Consider the following 18,302-nt stretch of genomic DNA (forward strand, 5'->3'; position numbering starts at 1 on the left):
AATGAAATATGAGGAGATGGAGGATAAGTTTTACAAGATCTTTCGTATTGATAGAAGATAAAATAAAGTATTAATAATATATGGATATCCACAAATTATGTAACCATCACTGATCAAATATGAAGCTGTTCTGATTACCGACAACGATGATATGGAGATTATCTTTTCAACAGTAAGCTTCCATCCATGTTTATCCGATGTAGAGTTGTATATAAACGTGGAACCAATAGAAGACGCTGGAGATATTCATTACCGGGATAGTTTTGGAGTAGGTGATTGGGATTTCAGAATGACAACACAGATCAAGGAGCAGATTATTTTCTCTAGTCCGTATATTCTAGATAATGTCCCAGCAGGTTCTAGATATATCAAGGAGCAGCTTGGTATAGTAGATGGTGATGTGAGAATATCATTAGACAAGCATCACTATGTACAATTGCTAATGATATGGTTTATGCAGATAATCGGCTTTTTTAGGAAGATGATGTGCCAAGTGAAGATAAAATGGAAGTGGATGCTCAGTAAACTGGCACATCCCATGACATGAGACGTCTACATGATATTGAAAGATCATGTGAAGTAGAAATCTCAAATTTTTCTATGTTTGAACCTCCTTTTGGAACATTTAGTCAGTTTGATTGGATAGCTGCTAATGTATCAGTGTGTTCTGCTTTGCAACTACAGTATAATACATGCGAAAGAGGTGAAGAATTATTTAAAGGGCTCCATTTTGCAGATAAGATCGAACTACAAACTGTGGTAAAATAATATTCAATTGATATACATTGTGAATTCATGGTTGTTAAGATGGAGCCAGAACTGTGGGTTGTTAAATATAAGAGCAGGGAGTCAAGATGTCAATAGATGCTTTGAGCAATTAAGCAGCATGATAATTTTGAAATCACACGATATACTGGTCCACATACATGTTTATCTACTATGCTTTCTCAGGATCATTGTGGGCTAGCTTTAATTTTATCGCCAATGAAATACGAGATTTGGTGAAAGAAGTTGCTGATATTGGTGTAGTATGTAAGAATAGATTCAACTATACACCTAGCTATAAAAAGTTATGGCAGGCCAAGTAAAAAGCAATGGCCATGGTATTTGGTGATTGGGATAAGTCATATGAATTGCTATCGAAGTGATTGCATGTTGTAGAGGAATTCAATCCTGGCATTTGGATTAAATTCATTAGCACTCCTATAGGTCATCCAGCATATGCTACATTCGATGATGTTTTTGGGATATTTGGACCTTCCATTGAAGAGTTCAAATATTATCGATCAATGATTAGTATCGATGCTACATTCTTATATGGAAAGTATCGAGAGAAGATGATTACAACTGCTGTGGATAGAAATAATCAATTTTTTTCACTTGCATTTGCCATAGTTGATGAGGAGTTTGCAGATACGTGGGGTTGGTTTTTCGTTTGCATGAGAACTTTTATTGCTACATGACAAAATATTTATCTGATTTCAGATAGCCATGCTGGTATTTTATCTACATTAGAGAATCAATTTCTTGGTTGGCAACCACCACATGCATTCCATGTATATTGCTTGCGACATCTAGCAAGTAATTTTAATATGCGATTTCGGGATTCAAAGCTAAGAGATATGGTTAAGAAAGCTAGCATGCAGACACAGATTGGAAAGTTTGAGAAATATATGAGAAAGATTGAAAAACTTAAATCGAAAGTAGTTTAGTGGTTAAATGAAATTCCTTTAGATAAATGGACTCAAGCATATAATGGTGGCTGATGATATGGAATAATGACTACCAATTTGTCTGAGTGTTTCAATGGGGTGTTTAAAAATACTCATTTTCTGCCACTAACTGCATTGGCACAATTGACATTCTTCCATCTTCTATCATATTTTGATGGTCGTTGTGCTCAGGCAGTTGATGCATTAGAAAGGGGCGAAAGATTCACTTTGTTTGTTATAAGTCATGTCATCGCCATTCAATGTAAAGCTACGTCACACAGTATTACAAGATTTGATAGGGCTAGTAGTGTGTTCCAAGTCCAGATGGCATTGCGTGGCCCTTATATAAACAAAGGCAACAATACACAGGTGACTAGTATTGCTCATATTTATTAAATTCTTATTTGGTTGTATTTAACAAATACATTCTTAACGTTATTACAATATATGGTGAAGATAGTAAAACTTTCAGAGCATATGTGCATGTGTTAGAAATGGCAGTGCTACCATTTGCCTTGTTCGCATGTCATGTTTGTTTGTGCTCATGTTGCAATTGATTTTTGATGATATGTTGATCGTTGTTGCATCCTAAATGATTACCATCACAAATATGCTCATCAATTTCATCCCATTCTACATCAAGAATATTGGTCACAAATAAATAATGAGTGTATCGTTATACTAGTGCGAGAATGGTTATGACAGAAATAGATTGGAGGGAATTTGGTAACAGACTTGCATATCGAGTTTGTGGTGAGGCAGGTCATGACAGACGAATGTGTCCCAAGAATGAGAAATGAACAATGAAACTTGCAATTGTAATGTTGTATTAAGCGGAATTGTACTAAAACTATTGCTTTATGATAGGCACTTAGATGCCAGACATAGATATGTTGTATTAAATAGAGTTGTAATGAAAGTATTTCTTCTGAGAGTATCACTATATTGCAATGCATCTAATTGACAATATTAGATTGAATTTACTTACCAAAAAAAATTATAGTAATTATTGTTCTATCTATGCTTGAAGCATATCGTATATATGGATCCAGGGCTAGTAGTTGATTCTGTATTAAAAGAGTAGGCATCTCATCGATCATCGATAGTATGGGATGGTGAGGTACGTATTTATCATATTGTAACATTTAGAAAAAAATTATTATATTAAATTAATTTTTGTACGTCAAATTTTACTTGTTACTGCTAGGAGTTGGCATTTCTCACTTATCGTCGGAGGGATCTAGCATTGCACATCGAGGCAACTTGATGGATGCATTATGCTATATTTACACCAAACCAGATTCTATGGATTATATTACGTCGGATTCATACAGCTTGATTGGCACTTGATCATAGCATTCGCAGAGTGATGGCAGCTAGAGACTTATATGTTTCATCTACCTCAAAGGGAGTGCACTATCACATTGCAGGATGTCTCTATCTAGCTTGGACTGTCCGTTGATGGACTACCAGTGGTTGGTAGCACATGACAGGATTGGCATGAGGTTTGTCTAGATCTATTAGGTGTTGTCCCTCCTCCGAGTAGACTATAGGGGTCGCAACTAAGTATGGTCTGGTTGGGAGAGCAGTTTTTTGAGTTATCCCCCGATGCAGATGTGTTAGCGATACGGTGTTATGCTAGGGCATATATTCTACAGCTCATAGGTGGGTGTCTATTCAAAGACAAATCTAATAATTTGGTGCATCTTATGTTTTTACCTTTGCTTGAGGACTTTGAGACTATGGGACATTATAGTTGGGGTAGTGCCGGCCTTGCATGGTTATATAGAGAAATGGGCAGGGTGTGTCGGAAAGATGTACATGAAATAGCTGGACCCTTGATATTATTACAGTTGTGGGCATGGGAGATGTTTCCCTTTGTAGCACCACAGAGATTAGGTCAGCCTCTTGTAGATCCTATTATGGATCTAGTTGATGGTGGTGCATTGCCAGCTGGTGTTTTAGGGTTGAGGTACGGAATATGACTGATCAAATCTTACAAGTACGTACAAATTGTGTCGAGCTCACATATTCTATTATATATACAGATGGAGAGATTTTTTTTTGGTCAAGGATGTATCGATCTATGTTCTCATTGCATACCAATACCATCTCGATCGATAGAGTACTGGTCAAGTACACATTACATATGTGTCTCTTATTTGTTAAGCGTATGTAAATTAGTTCATCTTTTTTATACATAGATGATATGGCAGCCTTATAGTCCCAATGTCATCGCACAGATACATGAGTCATAATTTCAAATATTAACAAAAAAGATCAAAGATCATGGATCGAAGCATCGTATACTACAATCGGAAGCCGAGGGCTAAGCATTCGCTGGAGGGTCCTATGATGGCACAGGAAACTAACAATAAAAGTACTGTATGAACTGATCAAATCATGCAAATCCTTCATCCAGACGTCTCATCAGAGATATCTCCAGTGTATCTATTCGAGCAGACAATGCTCATAGATCAGATGACTATTGATTAAATTGTGAAGACTGACCAGACTGAGCGGCAAGGTAGATTGTGTACTTTGAATATGATGCATAGACTGGTCTTTGTTAGCAGGCTCACCTTCTTCTACACTTTCTTCTTCATCCATATCATTTACACCTCTCCATACCCCATCAGAAAAAAATATACCCCATGCATATCAAAGATGAGTGATTGTAGATATCAGTGGTTTTAAGTTTAATAATTTCACCATCATCACTGATAGGGATATCAAATACCTCGAAGATAGTAGTCATAATAGCTCCATAGGATAAACAGGATTTTATACTTTAAAAGCATTCATTCATATAATGCATCATCATATATGGCAAATTAACCCTGCTATCTGAAAGCATCATGTGCAGGAGATAAACATCTAGGAATGATACATTGTCTCTATGACCCCCTAGAGATAGGAAATTAAATGTGAAATATGATGAATAAGTCGGTTCAACAAAGGCAATGCACGTGCACTAGGTTTAGCGGTACCAACTAAACCATTATCCTCATAAATATTTCTAGTAGAGGAAAGATATTTTAAAACTCGATGACTCCAATAAGTAATATTAAAATATTTATCACCATCTGATGGAATGCCTAGTATTTGACTAAGCATGTTACAGTCAAACTCAATACTCTTTCCTTTGACATAAGACAAAATAGAACAACTCGGTCCGTCAAAACTAAAATTATTATAAAAATATTTCACTAAAGTGGGATAAGATGGTTTGTTAAGAGTAATCATTGATAACTAACCCATTTTTTTAAATAAAATTCTAATTCAAAAAACCACTAAATTGATCTAGATCCACTATTCTTCCCCCCACAACTTTTTTATGAGAAAATTTAGATCTAAACTTTTTTCCACATTTAAATTCAAAAATAAATCTTCTTCGTACCTACATGTTGGTTGTTTTTCTTTTTCTGCACGAGTTTTCTTTGCTTTCGACATACCATCTCTTTTTAAAGCCATTGGATTGATTTTAGAATAGAAGAGGATTAGAATTCAAGATAGGACCAGAGTGGTAAGGATCAGATGGAAGAAGGAAACAAGGCTACTCGGAGGAGAAGAGGGGTACAAGAGGGATGCAATATGGAGGGAGGAGGGGCCACAATAAGAGGGAAGAAAGCTACCTTGGGGGTGGGGGGACTTAGGGACCACGGCAAGAAAACAAAAGGAAGCAAGGTTATTTAGTTGGAATAGACATGAACTTGCATGTTGAACATGCGTGTACATAGTGAAAACGCATGTTCAACATGCGAGTTCAATAAACTCACATCTTCAACATGCGAGTTCCATTTAAACTTAGCCAGTGCGGGGAACCATAGAAATCGCATGTTGAACGTACGTTTTCATTATGAAAATGCATCTCCAACGTGCGAGTTCAGATGAACTCGCATCTTCAACATGCGAGTTTTATTTAAAAATTCAAACAGTTCTAAGCCAACGTGGGGGACTAGGTCAGCTTGAAATCGTATGTTGGACATGCAATTTCAAGACTAACCCACATCTCCAACATGCAATTTCAACACGTGGCATCCTAGTCAGCCAAATTAGGGTAGAATGGGAAATAAGTTTGGACTAGAGGTAGATTGGGAAATAAGTTTTTAAAAAAAATATTTAAGAAAAAAAATCCACCAGCAGAGCATATAGAATTTAACTTGAAGATAAATATCACATCATGGTAGCATGGTTCATCCATGGAACTCAACAGAGCATAACGATTGGTGCACGGATTCCTATTCTCTAGCCATCTGAACATTCATACAGTCATCATAGCTCACTGACTTCCACATAAAGGAGCGAAAGCACCAGTCCAGTCCCTATATTTTGACCTCATCAAGGCACATCGGATGCTATTGGGCCCCATGGAAATTTAGCAACATCCTTAGCAAGAAAGGGATGCAAACGGTAGGATACCAAGACCACCACATCGGTTGTTTGGCAGACGATTTCCTGTGAATTTTGGTGAACCTTCATTGCCATATTTGATAAGCCCCAAAGAAAGTCTCTCATTCATGTTACTTAATGTGTTGCTACATTATTACACACTTATTAACCCAGCCATCTACAATCTGTTGTTATCTCAAAAATCATTAACTCTCAAATTGACAGGTTTTATACTGATTAACAGGAGACATTTCAGTATCAAAAGTCCAGTAAGACTTTGCAGTGCCCAACATCTTCAGACTTATTGTTCAACCCTTATGTCTGCATTGTTAAACAATATTGGAGCATTAATGGTTCAACATTGAGCTGCATCTTACATCACATGAATGTTTCATCAATATATATGATGGGGAAATACATAGAATCCAGTACATTGTATTAACTATCTCTTATGGAGTGTCTTCAATTCTCAACTTCATTTTCATCTTTGCCTCTATTTCTGCACCTGCTATACCTTTGTTTGCAGCTGTTTTGATTGTATGTTGAAATGCCAGTATTGCTATACTCAACAACGGGCTTCTAGTTTTACCTCTTATGTTTTATTCTATATTGTGTATCTTTTTCTGGTAACTCAGCTTTTATGTTGCAAATGCTGTCATCAAACATTTATGATCTTCTGTTTCCCTATTGTATCAAACTTGCAGGAGGTGTTTGTAAACCTTATTTTACTGTCTGCAATGAAGATGCTCCTTTACCCGAAAAAGAAAAGAAAGTCTCTCATCATTTGCTCTAGCTTGAGAATGATACCGTATCTTTCAAAATTTCCTTGATTTGCTGCTTCGCCACTGCTTTGATCTTTAGACTGAATTTTACCACAAACTTGTGCAAATTGACCTGCTATTCGGACCTTTATAAGTTCAAATATGGAAAATAAAATTGTCTCTCAGCCGGCCAATCAGTCAGAGTTCAAGGACTTTCTACCTGAAGGTGGCATATGCTAGTAGAGGCCGAGTGCCAAACAATAAGCAGCAGAATATGGCCTGGATGCTGATGTCCTAGTTGAGGAGACTGAAGTGGCGTGAATCCATCGTGAGTGGAGACTTGCAATTTTCATTTCCTCGCGGAATCAATAGGTTTTGCCAGGTAGGCTTACATTTTTTTTTTTTTCCATTCCCATATAATGGTGGTCTCCAAGTCATGCATGAATTTTCCTAGAAATTTCAATATATCAAAGAACTGATACGTGGATACATGGCACCAGAAAAATGTTACTCTATTTTTATGGTAACATCAGGGCCTTGGCTGACTGGATACAGAAACTGCCTTGAGCTAAGAGGTCCAAAGCAAATAGCGTGGACTAGTCATCAGCTAATTCAATCATCTAACTTTGAGAAAGATATCCTGGTCCGATTTTCAACACAATCGATTCCATCTGCCGCCTTTCTAGACAAGTTGCACATAGAAACTCAGATTCTCCAAGAAGAACCCATCTCCAGAAATCTGTTCTTTGAAGAGACATTGGTGTTTCATCAGAAAAATATTCATCTATCAAAGTCCCTAGCAATTCCATATCATCCCCTAATTTTGTCACATGGGCAAGGGGTTTTAAAACTACAGTATAGCTAATTCTCAGATGCGGTAGTTTTGCAGCATGCATTCCAGTTACCACAGACAATCACAGATTCACCAAAATTGATGGATTAAGCTATACCTTTTCCTTTTGAGAAATGTGGTGGGGATGTCATCACAAAATGTTGAACGGCTAATCTTTCTCTAGTAGATAGGGATGCCAACTAGCTAAGATAAAGTTGATTGGTGATGCATTAATCTATGCACTTCCAGCGCTTCATCTGATGAAAAACATGTCATGAATTTTCAGTAACAGAGACAGAAAATGCATGATAAATAATCTGATAGACTGCAATCAAAATTAAATACTGCAGAACAGTTCAGTCTCGGACCTCTTTTTCCCTCAAAAGAAAAAGTGATCAAGCACCTCAAATCTCATTTAAACAATAAAATGAGAATAAACGGGGGGTAAGGAGCCACCCGACTGGAAACAGGGAATAGAGAAGGAAGAAATAAAACAAAAAAGAAGATAAAATGAGAGAGAGAGAGAGAGAGAGAGAGAGAGAGAGCTCCTGACCAGAATCAGCCCACTTTGTCCCCACAGGAGCAAGCAACCAAGGAGACCCTGAGAAAACTACACCCAACAGAGCATATGGAATTTAACTTGAAGAGATAAATATCACATCACAGTAGCATAGTTCATCTGCAGAGCTCGACAGAGCACACATATCAGTGCACTGATTTTTATTCTCCTGCAATCTGAACATTCATATTGGTCATCATAACATACACCTCTCCATACTATGTGATAGTGCTAATAAACTTGATTAGATATTCATTGCAGATAGCCAAGCAGTGTCAAGCCCTTTCTCATTCCCTTCTGCTGCACCTCACTTGCCACTTAGGAATGTCTTGGAGAAAATGAAGAACAATGAGAGAAGTACAACGACAATCTATACTACTGAAACATTTTTTCCCTCAAAACGGATATTATCAATTAGTGAAACTAAGCCCGTGCCAAATGATGGGATCATCAACTTTATTAGAAGAGAAGATGCTCTACCATTTTGTCGATAATCTTGATGAACACTTTCAGCTGCTGATGAAAGAAATAATAATTCATGCCTAGCAGCATCTTTATCATTTCCTTCTGAAGTGGAGGTATCCAAAAAGAATTGATAAATGATACAAATAACTTTAGGAATCAATATGCATGTAAGCAAAAGAGTTTTCTTTTTCTTTTCCCCGATAATCAATAAAAATATCAGATTGTTACATGCTTGAGGAAAATGTTATTGCAAAATAAGGAGGCAAAAGCAAGCCTTCTAGGCCTGTAAAACTGTACAAAGCATGTTCTGGGCAGTCCTGGAACTCATGATTCATCATTTACATGTTTCTCTCAACATATGAACCAAAACTTAACCATGAAAACTTTTATGTTGCTTTAACATGCAGAAACTCATAATATCATTGATGTCCTCTTCATACCATTGAAAGATTAGATGGCCATAAGTACTTGAAAACATCAAAGCAACTGCACTTTCAATAACTGATGCAATTAACCTCAGACATATAGCAGGGAAATTAGACCAAATTAGTGTCCAATCTGATTGGTCAAAGTTAAATAGAAATTACTGCATTCATGTAAGCACCATGACAACCATATAGTCCTGTCAATCGCATTTCATAAACTGCAGATATCTCCATTAGTTACTTTTCGTAGTTCTTTTAACATCAAATGAATCCCTAGGTGAGTACACCAGCTCAACAACCTAATAACATTGTCACAGCTCCCATTTGGAGGCAGTATGCACTTGACTAGAAGTATGATCACAAATACCAGCTCCATTAGGCATCAGAAATGTGATCTGATAGACTGAAGAATTAGATATAAATTGCATGTTCATTAATTCTGCTGCACTTATGGCCACATATGTCCGAATGACTACTAAACCAGACATCCTTCTACATAATGTTGTCCCCATATCATTACAGAATCCTTTAAACTTTCTACAGCTTCAATCAATATTTATTCCTCCATTTCACCAGAAACCATTTTACGAACAGGATCCACCTCTGAAATGATGAAATCGATTGGCATCCCATACAACAATTTCTCTTTCAAACAACTTCGATACAAGCTTAGTAAATTCGTGACAATCACCACAAACTCGAAGGTTCTTGGTAATGCAGATGGGTGTTCCTTCAAGTGTTTGAATCAAACCAAATGCGATGGCAAGCCTCTCACTATGTCCATGCAACAATCTTTTCTTCTCCTCTTCTCTTACATCACGCAAAACAAACCTAATATCCTCAACATAACCACCTTCCATTTCTAATCACTGCATTATCTCATCCAACATTGTATAGATTGCAGCTGAATCTGCATGAGAAGTGTCCCTTGCGACAAATGCATGCACCTTATTTCCCAACTCGATCCAGTTGCAAGCAGGGTCCTTCCTCAATCCCCTCTCCTGCATCCTAGTTCTCACCATGTGCACATCTTTCCATTTCCCCATTGAAGCAAAAATATTTGATACAAGCACATAATTTCCTGGGTTTTCAGGCTCCAACTCAAGAAGCTTCTCTGCTGCAACTTCACCGAGCTTATGATTCAAGTGGACCCTACAAGCTCCAAGCAGTGCACAGCACACAGCTACTGTTGGTTCAACAGGCATAGACTTTATGAATTTGTATGCTTCTTCCATTCTACCAGAACGGCCAAGAAGATCAACAACACAGGCATAGTGTTCCGGCCATGGCTCTAATCCATACTCGTCATAGTTTCCAAATAATATTTCCCCTCATTGACCAGTCCAGAATGACTACATGCATAGAGAAGAGCTTAGAAGGTGATATGATCAGGTATTAAACCCATCTCTTGCATTTCCATAAACAGCTCTATGGAATCCTTGCCTTGACCATTCATCCCACAAGCACTAATCATGGTTGTCCATAGAACCAAATCCTTGCATCTGGCCCTATCAAATATTTTGAATGAGTTCTCTATGTTTCCACACTGGGCATACATGTCCACCAGTGAGCTGCTGACTGATCCATCTATAATGAGGCTTCTTCTTATCAGATGTCTGTGAATTTCTTTTCCTTTCATTTAGGAGGATAAACCAGCAGTAGCAGAGAGGATGCTTACTAGTGCCACAGAATCAGGTTTAACATTGTCTTTGTTCATGCCCGTGAATAAACTAAGAGCTTTATTTAAGAGTCCATTATGAACATTGATGGGAATTGTGTCCTAAAATCAATCATGTGATGATTGAGTTTTTCTTTATATATGAATTATTGATTGATGAATAAAAATAATTCTGACATTTTTCATCACAAAGTTATATTTTTCTTATAGAACTCTTGTGTTGTGACGAAGTCCTTAGAACTATATTAGTGAATGATAAAGAGAAGATTTATCGTATAGTTCTTAAATATGTTCATGGTCAAATGATACGTCATTATAGGACGATGACGTTTATCGAGTGGAGGTCATTGTATGCCATATGGGTTGGTCATCTTTTTAACCAAGGAGTGTGGTGACACTGGTATGGCATACAGGTGAGATGTAGAAGTACATTATCACTGAATAAGTGACTCACCTGCTAAGTGTTCTGCTGTCAAAAGCTGCTCGCAAAGTGTATGGGCATAAGTGTCCTTCAGACCTGAGATCACCATAGTGACTTGCAACTTACTGTGCTTTGATGTCGGACTATCTGAATTTTTAATGCAGTGATAGAAGGCCACTGGGTATAATTAAGTACTTGCGAAGTCTATATGTGGATCAAGATGGGATTGACTCCTCCGAATTATTGGAGTTGATGTATCGCTGTATTTCAATTTAGTAAATCCTTGATCAAGATAATCCATGAGATGGATTTGAAAGATTGAAATACAATGTGGATGAAGCAATCTGGGTTGACAGTTAAACTTAGACCATTTTAGAGCATTCAGGGTCAAAAAGATGAATTATGCGGTAACCATATGCATGGATTCTGAAATATTCTTTTGCAATAATTCAACCTATCTGGATGTCGGGAACCATTGCTAGATAGTATTTCGATTAGTACAGAAATCAGTTCTTGTGCTACCGGCTTAGTATTTGAACCTATGGAGTCACGCACACAAGTCAAACAACGTAGAAAAATATTGACTTATGTTTATATGTCCAATTTAGAAGTACTTGACTTGATTGAATATATAAGCTAACTTGATTGAAAATTAAGTTATTGGTCAAATAGGATTGAAAAGTTAACTATGTCTAGCTAGCACTATACATGAGGTTCAGGTTCAATCCCGAGGATGAACAGTTTTTGATCTATGATCCATAGAGCCTATAAGAAATTGGATTTAAGTGCTGATTAATTTTAGATTAGATCTGAATTAATTAGACTTAATTGGGTTCAAAATTTTAAATTAGACTTAGTGAAAAAGTCCTAAAGAGTTTAGGATTGATAGCCTTTCGAAATTATTTCAAACCAACTTCGAATTGGATTCGAATCAGATCTTTTTTGGATAAAATCTTTGGAGTCCTACTTGCACTGGGATTCTCCCCTCTCCCTTGGTCGACCAACACCTAGCATGGTGCTGGTTGTAGGCATCCTATGTAGGTGTGGGAATAGGTGCATTATGGGCGCCTTATATGGTACCTATCCTACCTCATATAGGAGTCCTTCTTTCATAAGTTTTGGACTGATTCAAAGTATGTTTAAATTCAAAATTCTATACTTATTGGGTCATTAAAATTATCTATAAATAGAAAGGGTCTCTACCTATGGATGTATAAAAGATAAATCAGATTGAGAGAAGAGAGAAAGAGTGAGAGAGAGAGACATGAGAAGTGGACGTCCCCTTTCTTCCTTGGCATCACCTTCTCCTTGCCACCCCTCTTCCTTTGCCATGGGCCCTGACTTGGGCGTCCTCCTTACTGGTGTGAGGCATCACATTAGCACCTCTTCTTCCTCATTTGATTGGATTGTGAAGGTGTTTTGATCAGAGGTCATCCCGTTTTCCTGCATTGTCTGATGTGCATGCAAAATAAAGGGTCTGCAGTTCCAGGCCTACATGAAAGTTGAGTTCAGATTTTGGAGATTTGATCATCAGTTCTGCTATAAATACAGATAAAGATTTGATCCTTATTCATATAAATTTATAAAAAAATTTTAGATATAACCCTGGTTATCCATGAGAAACAAATTTTCTCTCCTTCAATTGGTATCAGAGCCAGGCTTTGATACATGGATATATAACTAAATTTTTTAAAATTATTTATATATTATATGTAATTAAAATTTTATGTTAGATATTAAATCTAATTTAAATCTATTTATATAAAATTTTTGATCTGATTTTGATTAGATTAGATGAATCTAATCAATGATTGATTAAAGTTGTTATAAGTTTGTTATAACAGAATTTTGTTGTTGCTAAATTTTTATTGAAATAACAACCTAATTTAAAATCTATTTTAAATTTATTTTAATAAAATTTTAATGCTATTATTTTTGTTATGAAGTGAGACTTATTTTAGATCTGAATTGGATCCATTTTGATGGATGTTTAGATTTGTACATTAATGAAATTCAGCACTACATTAAAATAGATTTAACCAAAAATTTGAACCTTATGCATTCATATTTGTATCTAATTAATTTTCTATATGATATCAGATCTAAAATTGATATTTTATAATCAGCATAAGATATATTTTTAGATCTGATATAATGTATATAATGCATCAAATTTAATTAGTTAGATGAAGAACATGATTGATAAAATCAAAGACATGTTCATGATATAAATTATTTTATCAAAATTACATGTTGATGTGATTATATATGAAATTAGATTTCAGATTTTAGTAGTCCAGTACTCGAATTGATGAGATCAACAGACCTTCCAATCATAAGAGATCAAAGAGATTAATCTCACTCTTATCTATTCGATGGGTTCTCTTATGACGTATAGGGATGTCATTATGATCCGATTTCATGAAAAAAAAAATAAATAAATTTTTATAAATTATTTTGATTATAAATATATTTAGATTATATCTAAAATAATTTATAATTTATTATAATAAGATAAATTCAGATATAAAATTATTTTAGAATCTGAATTGCATATTATATAAGATGTAATCGGTATTGATCTAAAGGTTATCATGATGTATGAGATGTATGTATGAAGTTTAGATTATACCTATGCATGTTTAATCGTTAAACATATTATGATAATTTATTTTCATGAATTGAAATATATGGTATGCTTCACCTGAAATTCTGGTAGAATAATTTTACAGACTGAAACACACGTTTTCATATACTTAATTTTGAATTAAATTTGAATGATCTAGATTTGAGAATTGAAGATCATTAAGACACCACATAAATCAATGGACAAAAGGTTAGCATAAATCAGATTCTTCTAATCGGTTAGATCTAGGGTTAGAAATACATATGGACTAAGTAGAAAAATTGGTTAAATCTAATCAAGTGCTGAATTAGATTAGGTCAAAATTTTTCTAGATCAACCTTTATAGTTGAAGTTTGATTAAGTCCATATTTTTGACCTAATAAATAGACCATGATCATGGCTCTATAGTTGAACCCAAATCTTCTGGTGGATCAAATTGAAACTAATTAACTAGTTTGTGTCTAAGATAAGTTTGACAGATTCGATCAAATGATTTTTAATTGGGAGCTACTCACCTAGATGCATCTACGACGAGTTAATGGCACATCCCTCCCATTGATCTCACTTACCTAGCCAACATGATAGACTATATTTTGATTAAGTCACTAGTTGATTCAAGCTGACCCATGCCATCAAGGTTAATCAGTATGACTAATTTAGGTATCTTTAGATCAGCTTGTGTCTGATCCTCTACATAACTTGGTGAAGTCAGTGGGAGGATTTACAGCTTGCAGGTCAACTTCTTCTCTTATTCTCAAGTCAATGAAATCAAATCTTCTAAATTATTAGGTCTATAAAATAATACAGTTATGGGATAACTTATTCATAACCTTCCATTAAGGTGTGTGATAATGAGTCCAATATTTCAAATAGGCATTGGAGGTATCATATGCTTGGTGTTTATCAGACATTATAATTATCATTCATCATATGAACATCCTGTTGTACCTTCAGATCAATGCTCAAGTTGGTCAAGCCACACTCGGACTTGAACAACCATTTGTTGGATGCACTTGGTGTTATCGTATTAATGGTTGGATCTAACCAGAATTTTTAGTGGAGGTGCCAGACACATGCTGAAGAGATGTCTAAGGCAAAACTTAATTGCTAGAAGTTGTTTGGAGAAATAATTGATTATGAACCTATCCATAGATGCACTAGGATTGGTCGAGCCACACTCGGGCCCGAATGCAGTCTATGTGGATTCTAGTACCTGTTAAGAAATTAATGTAATTTTTCGAGTTGGAGGTACAGACTACCAATTCGAAAAAATAGTGGGAGGACCTTTAGACTAAAGTTCATATCTTTGGGATTAAAAGTAATTCATATACCAATAGGCTTTTGTTTTTTCTTTCAACTATGGCCAATACACTATCTCTCCATACACTGTTGGATAGTGACAAGCTCATCGGATCCAACTTTGATAGCTGGTATCGAAACTTGAAGATCATTTTGGAGTACGAGAAGAATCTATATATCTTTATGGACGAGGATTCTATACCTCCTATATATCTTCACTTCTTTGTTCTGCAACCTCTGGCCACTAAAACTCCACTCGGAGGAGCAGTGAGCTCGATCTGGCATCGCCCATAAAGCCAATATGAGAAATGGCCAACCCCCACGCTGACCTTGACCTTAAAAGTTTCTCTAATATTATACACAACCCTGTTTCTCCTTACCTCATCTTAGAGCTCCATGATGAGCTCTGGTGGCAAGTAAACTTCGCTTGATATCATGTGGATTGACTCCAGCCTCAACTTTCCCCTCCTCTGAGCAAAAGGTGCAATGATTGTGCCAAGAGAAGCCTATCATAAAAGTACAATTCAATGCTTAGGAACTCGAACATGACATCCATTTTATGATTTGGATTGGAGAAGTTGGTGAGGAAGGTGAGATCGCTATTCAAATAGGCCTATGAATCGAGGTAGATGTTGTGAAGGGTTGCGCTGGTGGTGTCGAACAGTGGATTCTTTGGTTTGATCACTAAGAAGACAATGAGGGTGACGATCGATCCCTGCGAAGATGAGAAGAAGGCTAAATATGACACAAAGAATAGCTGCACACCATATCATAGGATTGGTTCGGTGGCGTGGTGGCAGAAGTCCATGCTTTCTTGGTGGTGCCTCAAACTATGGTGACATTTGGGGTGGGGAGGAAGGCATCTTAGAAGAAGTGAAGAGATGAAAGACCTTGGAAGGAAGTGACGGGGTGAGGTGGGAGTGGTTTTTTAAGTGGGAGGACTGAAGATACCAAAGGTAAAAGAAGTTTTTGAATGAGGAAATGGGCCATGGGATGTTTTGAGACTCGCAAAAGGAGCTTGGCATTTGAATAAAGTGAGGAGAGATCAAGATGAGGCTACTTGTCTTCGAAGGGATTTGCTATCTTATGATAGGGCACTGCTCTTAAAATATTCAAAAAGTATCGAGGTTAAAAGCATATGACTTTATCAAGAACTAAATGATAAGTCTTCGTGTGAAAATTGAAGATAGCAAGTAGAATCTTATGTTGGTCCATCTGGTGATGTGAGGTAGCAGCAAATTTATAGAGAACTGGCTTAGAACCCGTGCGATGCATGATATATATTTATTTCTTCAAATAATAATTTTATAAATTAAAAAATTAATATAATATAAAAAATATCATAAATGATATCAAATATTTTAAAAATAAAATATAAATTCAAAATATTTAAATAACATAATAATAAGAAGTAACATAATTATTTCTGTCTTTTGCTAACAGAGAAATTATTTTTTGAATCAATATTTTCAGCATCTATTGTTCCAAAATTCTCATCATTAAGCAGAACATGACCACCTATTTGCATCCTGCATATATCTCTATTTTTCATAGTCTATCAATAAAAATAATATATATTTTATTATTATATAATCTTTTATTTTATTAAATTTTCAGTCATCATTAAAGACTTACTCCAGAGAAAATATAGAGATAAATTTTTTGATAGTTGAATTGTTAATAACTTCTTAGTCCCAATAGCTCAGAATTCCATCCAAAATGAATCATCCAGAATGACTAAGAAACAATGATTATCTATACATATCTGAGATCAGTAGTTTGTATCCGTTTTGTATGCATTTAAGAATAGATGGTTAAGTAGTAGTAGAAGGTAGGCAGTAGTCATATTGTATTTGTATTTATATGCATGATTATAGTAGTTGACCCATGGAGACAATCCCAATTAATATTTTTTTTGCCCTTAGGTTCAAAACCAAAAATATGGAGATCCAGTAGAAAAAGGATTTTTATATAATAAATACTTTGTCAAGGTTTAATTGTAAAACACCCCTAAACTAAATTAACTCAACATAGTCTAGTTCAGTCAATTGTCAAAAGGGCTTAATTGAATTAGCCTTTATCAAGGGCCTAAATGCAAGATTCTCTGTTTAAATAAATAGATCTATGCTGGATTTCAGATCGGATTGGCATCTAAAATCCGAACCCGTTAGGCCCATCTCCTTCCTTTACCTATTTCACCTGTCAGTGCTGCCTCTCCCTCAGGTAGGAACCGAGCATGCCCAAAGTTAGCCACTCAAACATGCGAACAATCATCCAGGAGTACGTTATGTGGCTTCAAATCTCTGTGGATGACAATGGGTTTTTGTTCATGAAGATATTGCACTGTCTGAGCAACTTCCAGCGCCTTCTTTAACCTTTCTTTCAAAGGGGGAAGAGGTATTGACCTCTCTTTACCTCTCCGTATGTCCATGCAACCATTCTGTTAGTCTTTCCACTCAACAGCTCTGTGACCACCCATCAATTTGCTAGTGGGAGAAGACATGCACCCATTAATCGTTGATTTTATGTTGTCGATGGAGAGGAGCTCACGCTTTCTCCATTGATATTATCTACTTTCCCAAATCCCCCACCATAGCTCAGAAAAAAAGAAAGAAAGGAAGAAAAAAAAATCTCTGCTGGCACCAGCCAAACACTCTTCTCTTTCTCTCTCTCACAAAAGAAATACAATGCACTCAAACCCACATCTACTGTCCAAATGGTCCATGTCATAGATTTATTTCAGTTTTGGTTGGGTTCGATGGCTCGAGGTGAGGTGTTGGGTTCGAGCCCGGCAATTGTTAGGCGGAGACGAACCGGGTCTGTATGGGCTAGGGGTGGGACGTCTTTGTTTTATTTTGGACGGCAGAGCAAATAGGAACCGTTGAAGTAGATGTCGCGGATCGATGATGTGGATCATTTGGACAGTAGATGTGGGGTTGAGTGCATTGTGTTTCTTTTGTGACAGAAGTTATACTGTGTATTAAATGCCCTCCTCTCTCATTTGACTTTAATGCGGTGACAGTCCCCATCCTCTCCCCTCAGTTCGTGCAAAGATTTATATTCTCTCATATTAAATTAATCCCATCTTTTCTCCACTGTCTCCTCTCAGACCTCTCTCTTCTACTCCACCCC

At 36.3% G+C, this 18,302-nt stretch overlaps 1 pseudogene; it reads right to left on the reverse strand.

Annotated features, from left to right (window-relative positions):
- Positions 1-15,385: 15,385 nt before the first annotated feature.
- On the reverse strand, positions 15,386-17,601 carry LOC105060796 (uncharacterized; annotated as a pseudogene).
- Positions 17,602-18,302: the final 701 nt, after the last annotated feature.

The sequence above is a fragment of the Elaeis guineensis genome, chromosome 1 (genome assembly GCF_000442705.2).
Source record: "Elaeis guineensis isolate ETL-2024a chromosome 1, EG11, whole genome shotgun sequence".
In the NCBI taxonomy this organism is placed as follows: Eukaryota; Viridiplantae; Streptophyta; class Magnoliopsida; order Arecales; family Arecaceae; genus Elaeis; species Elaeis guineensis.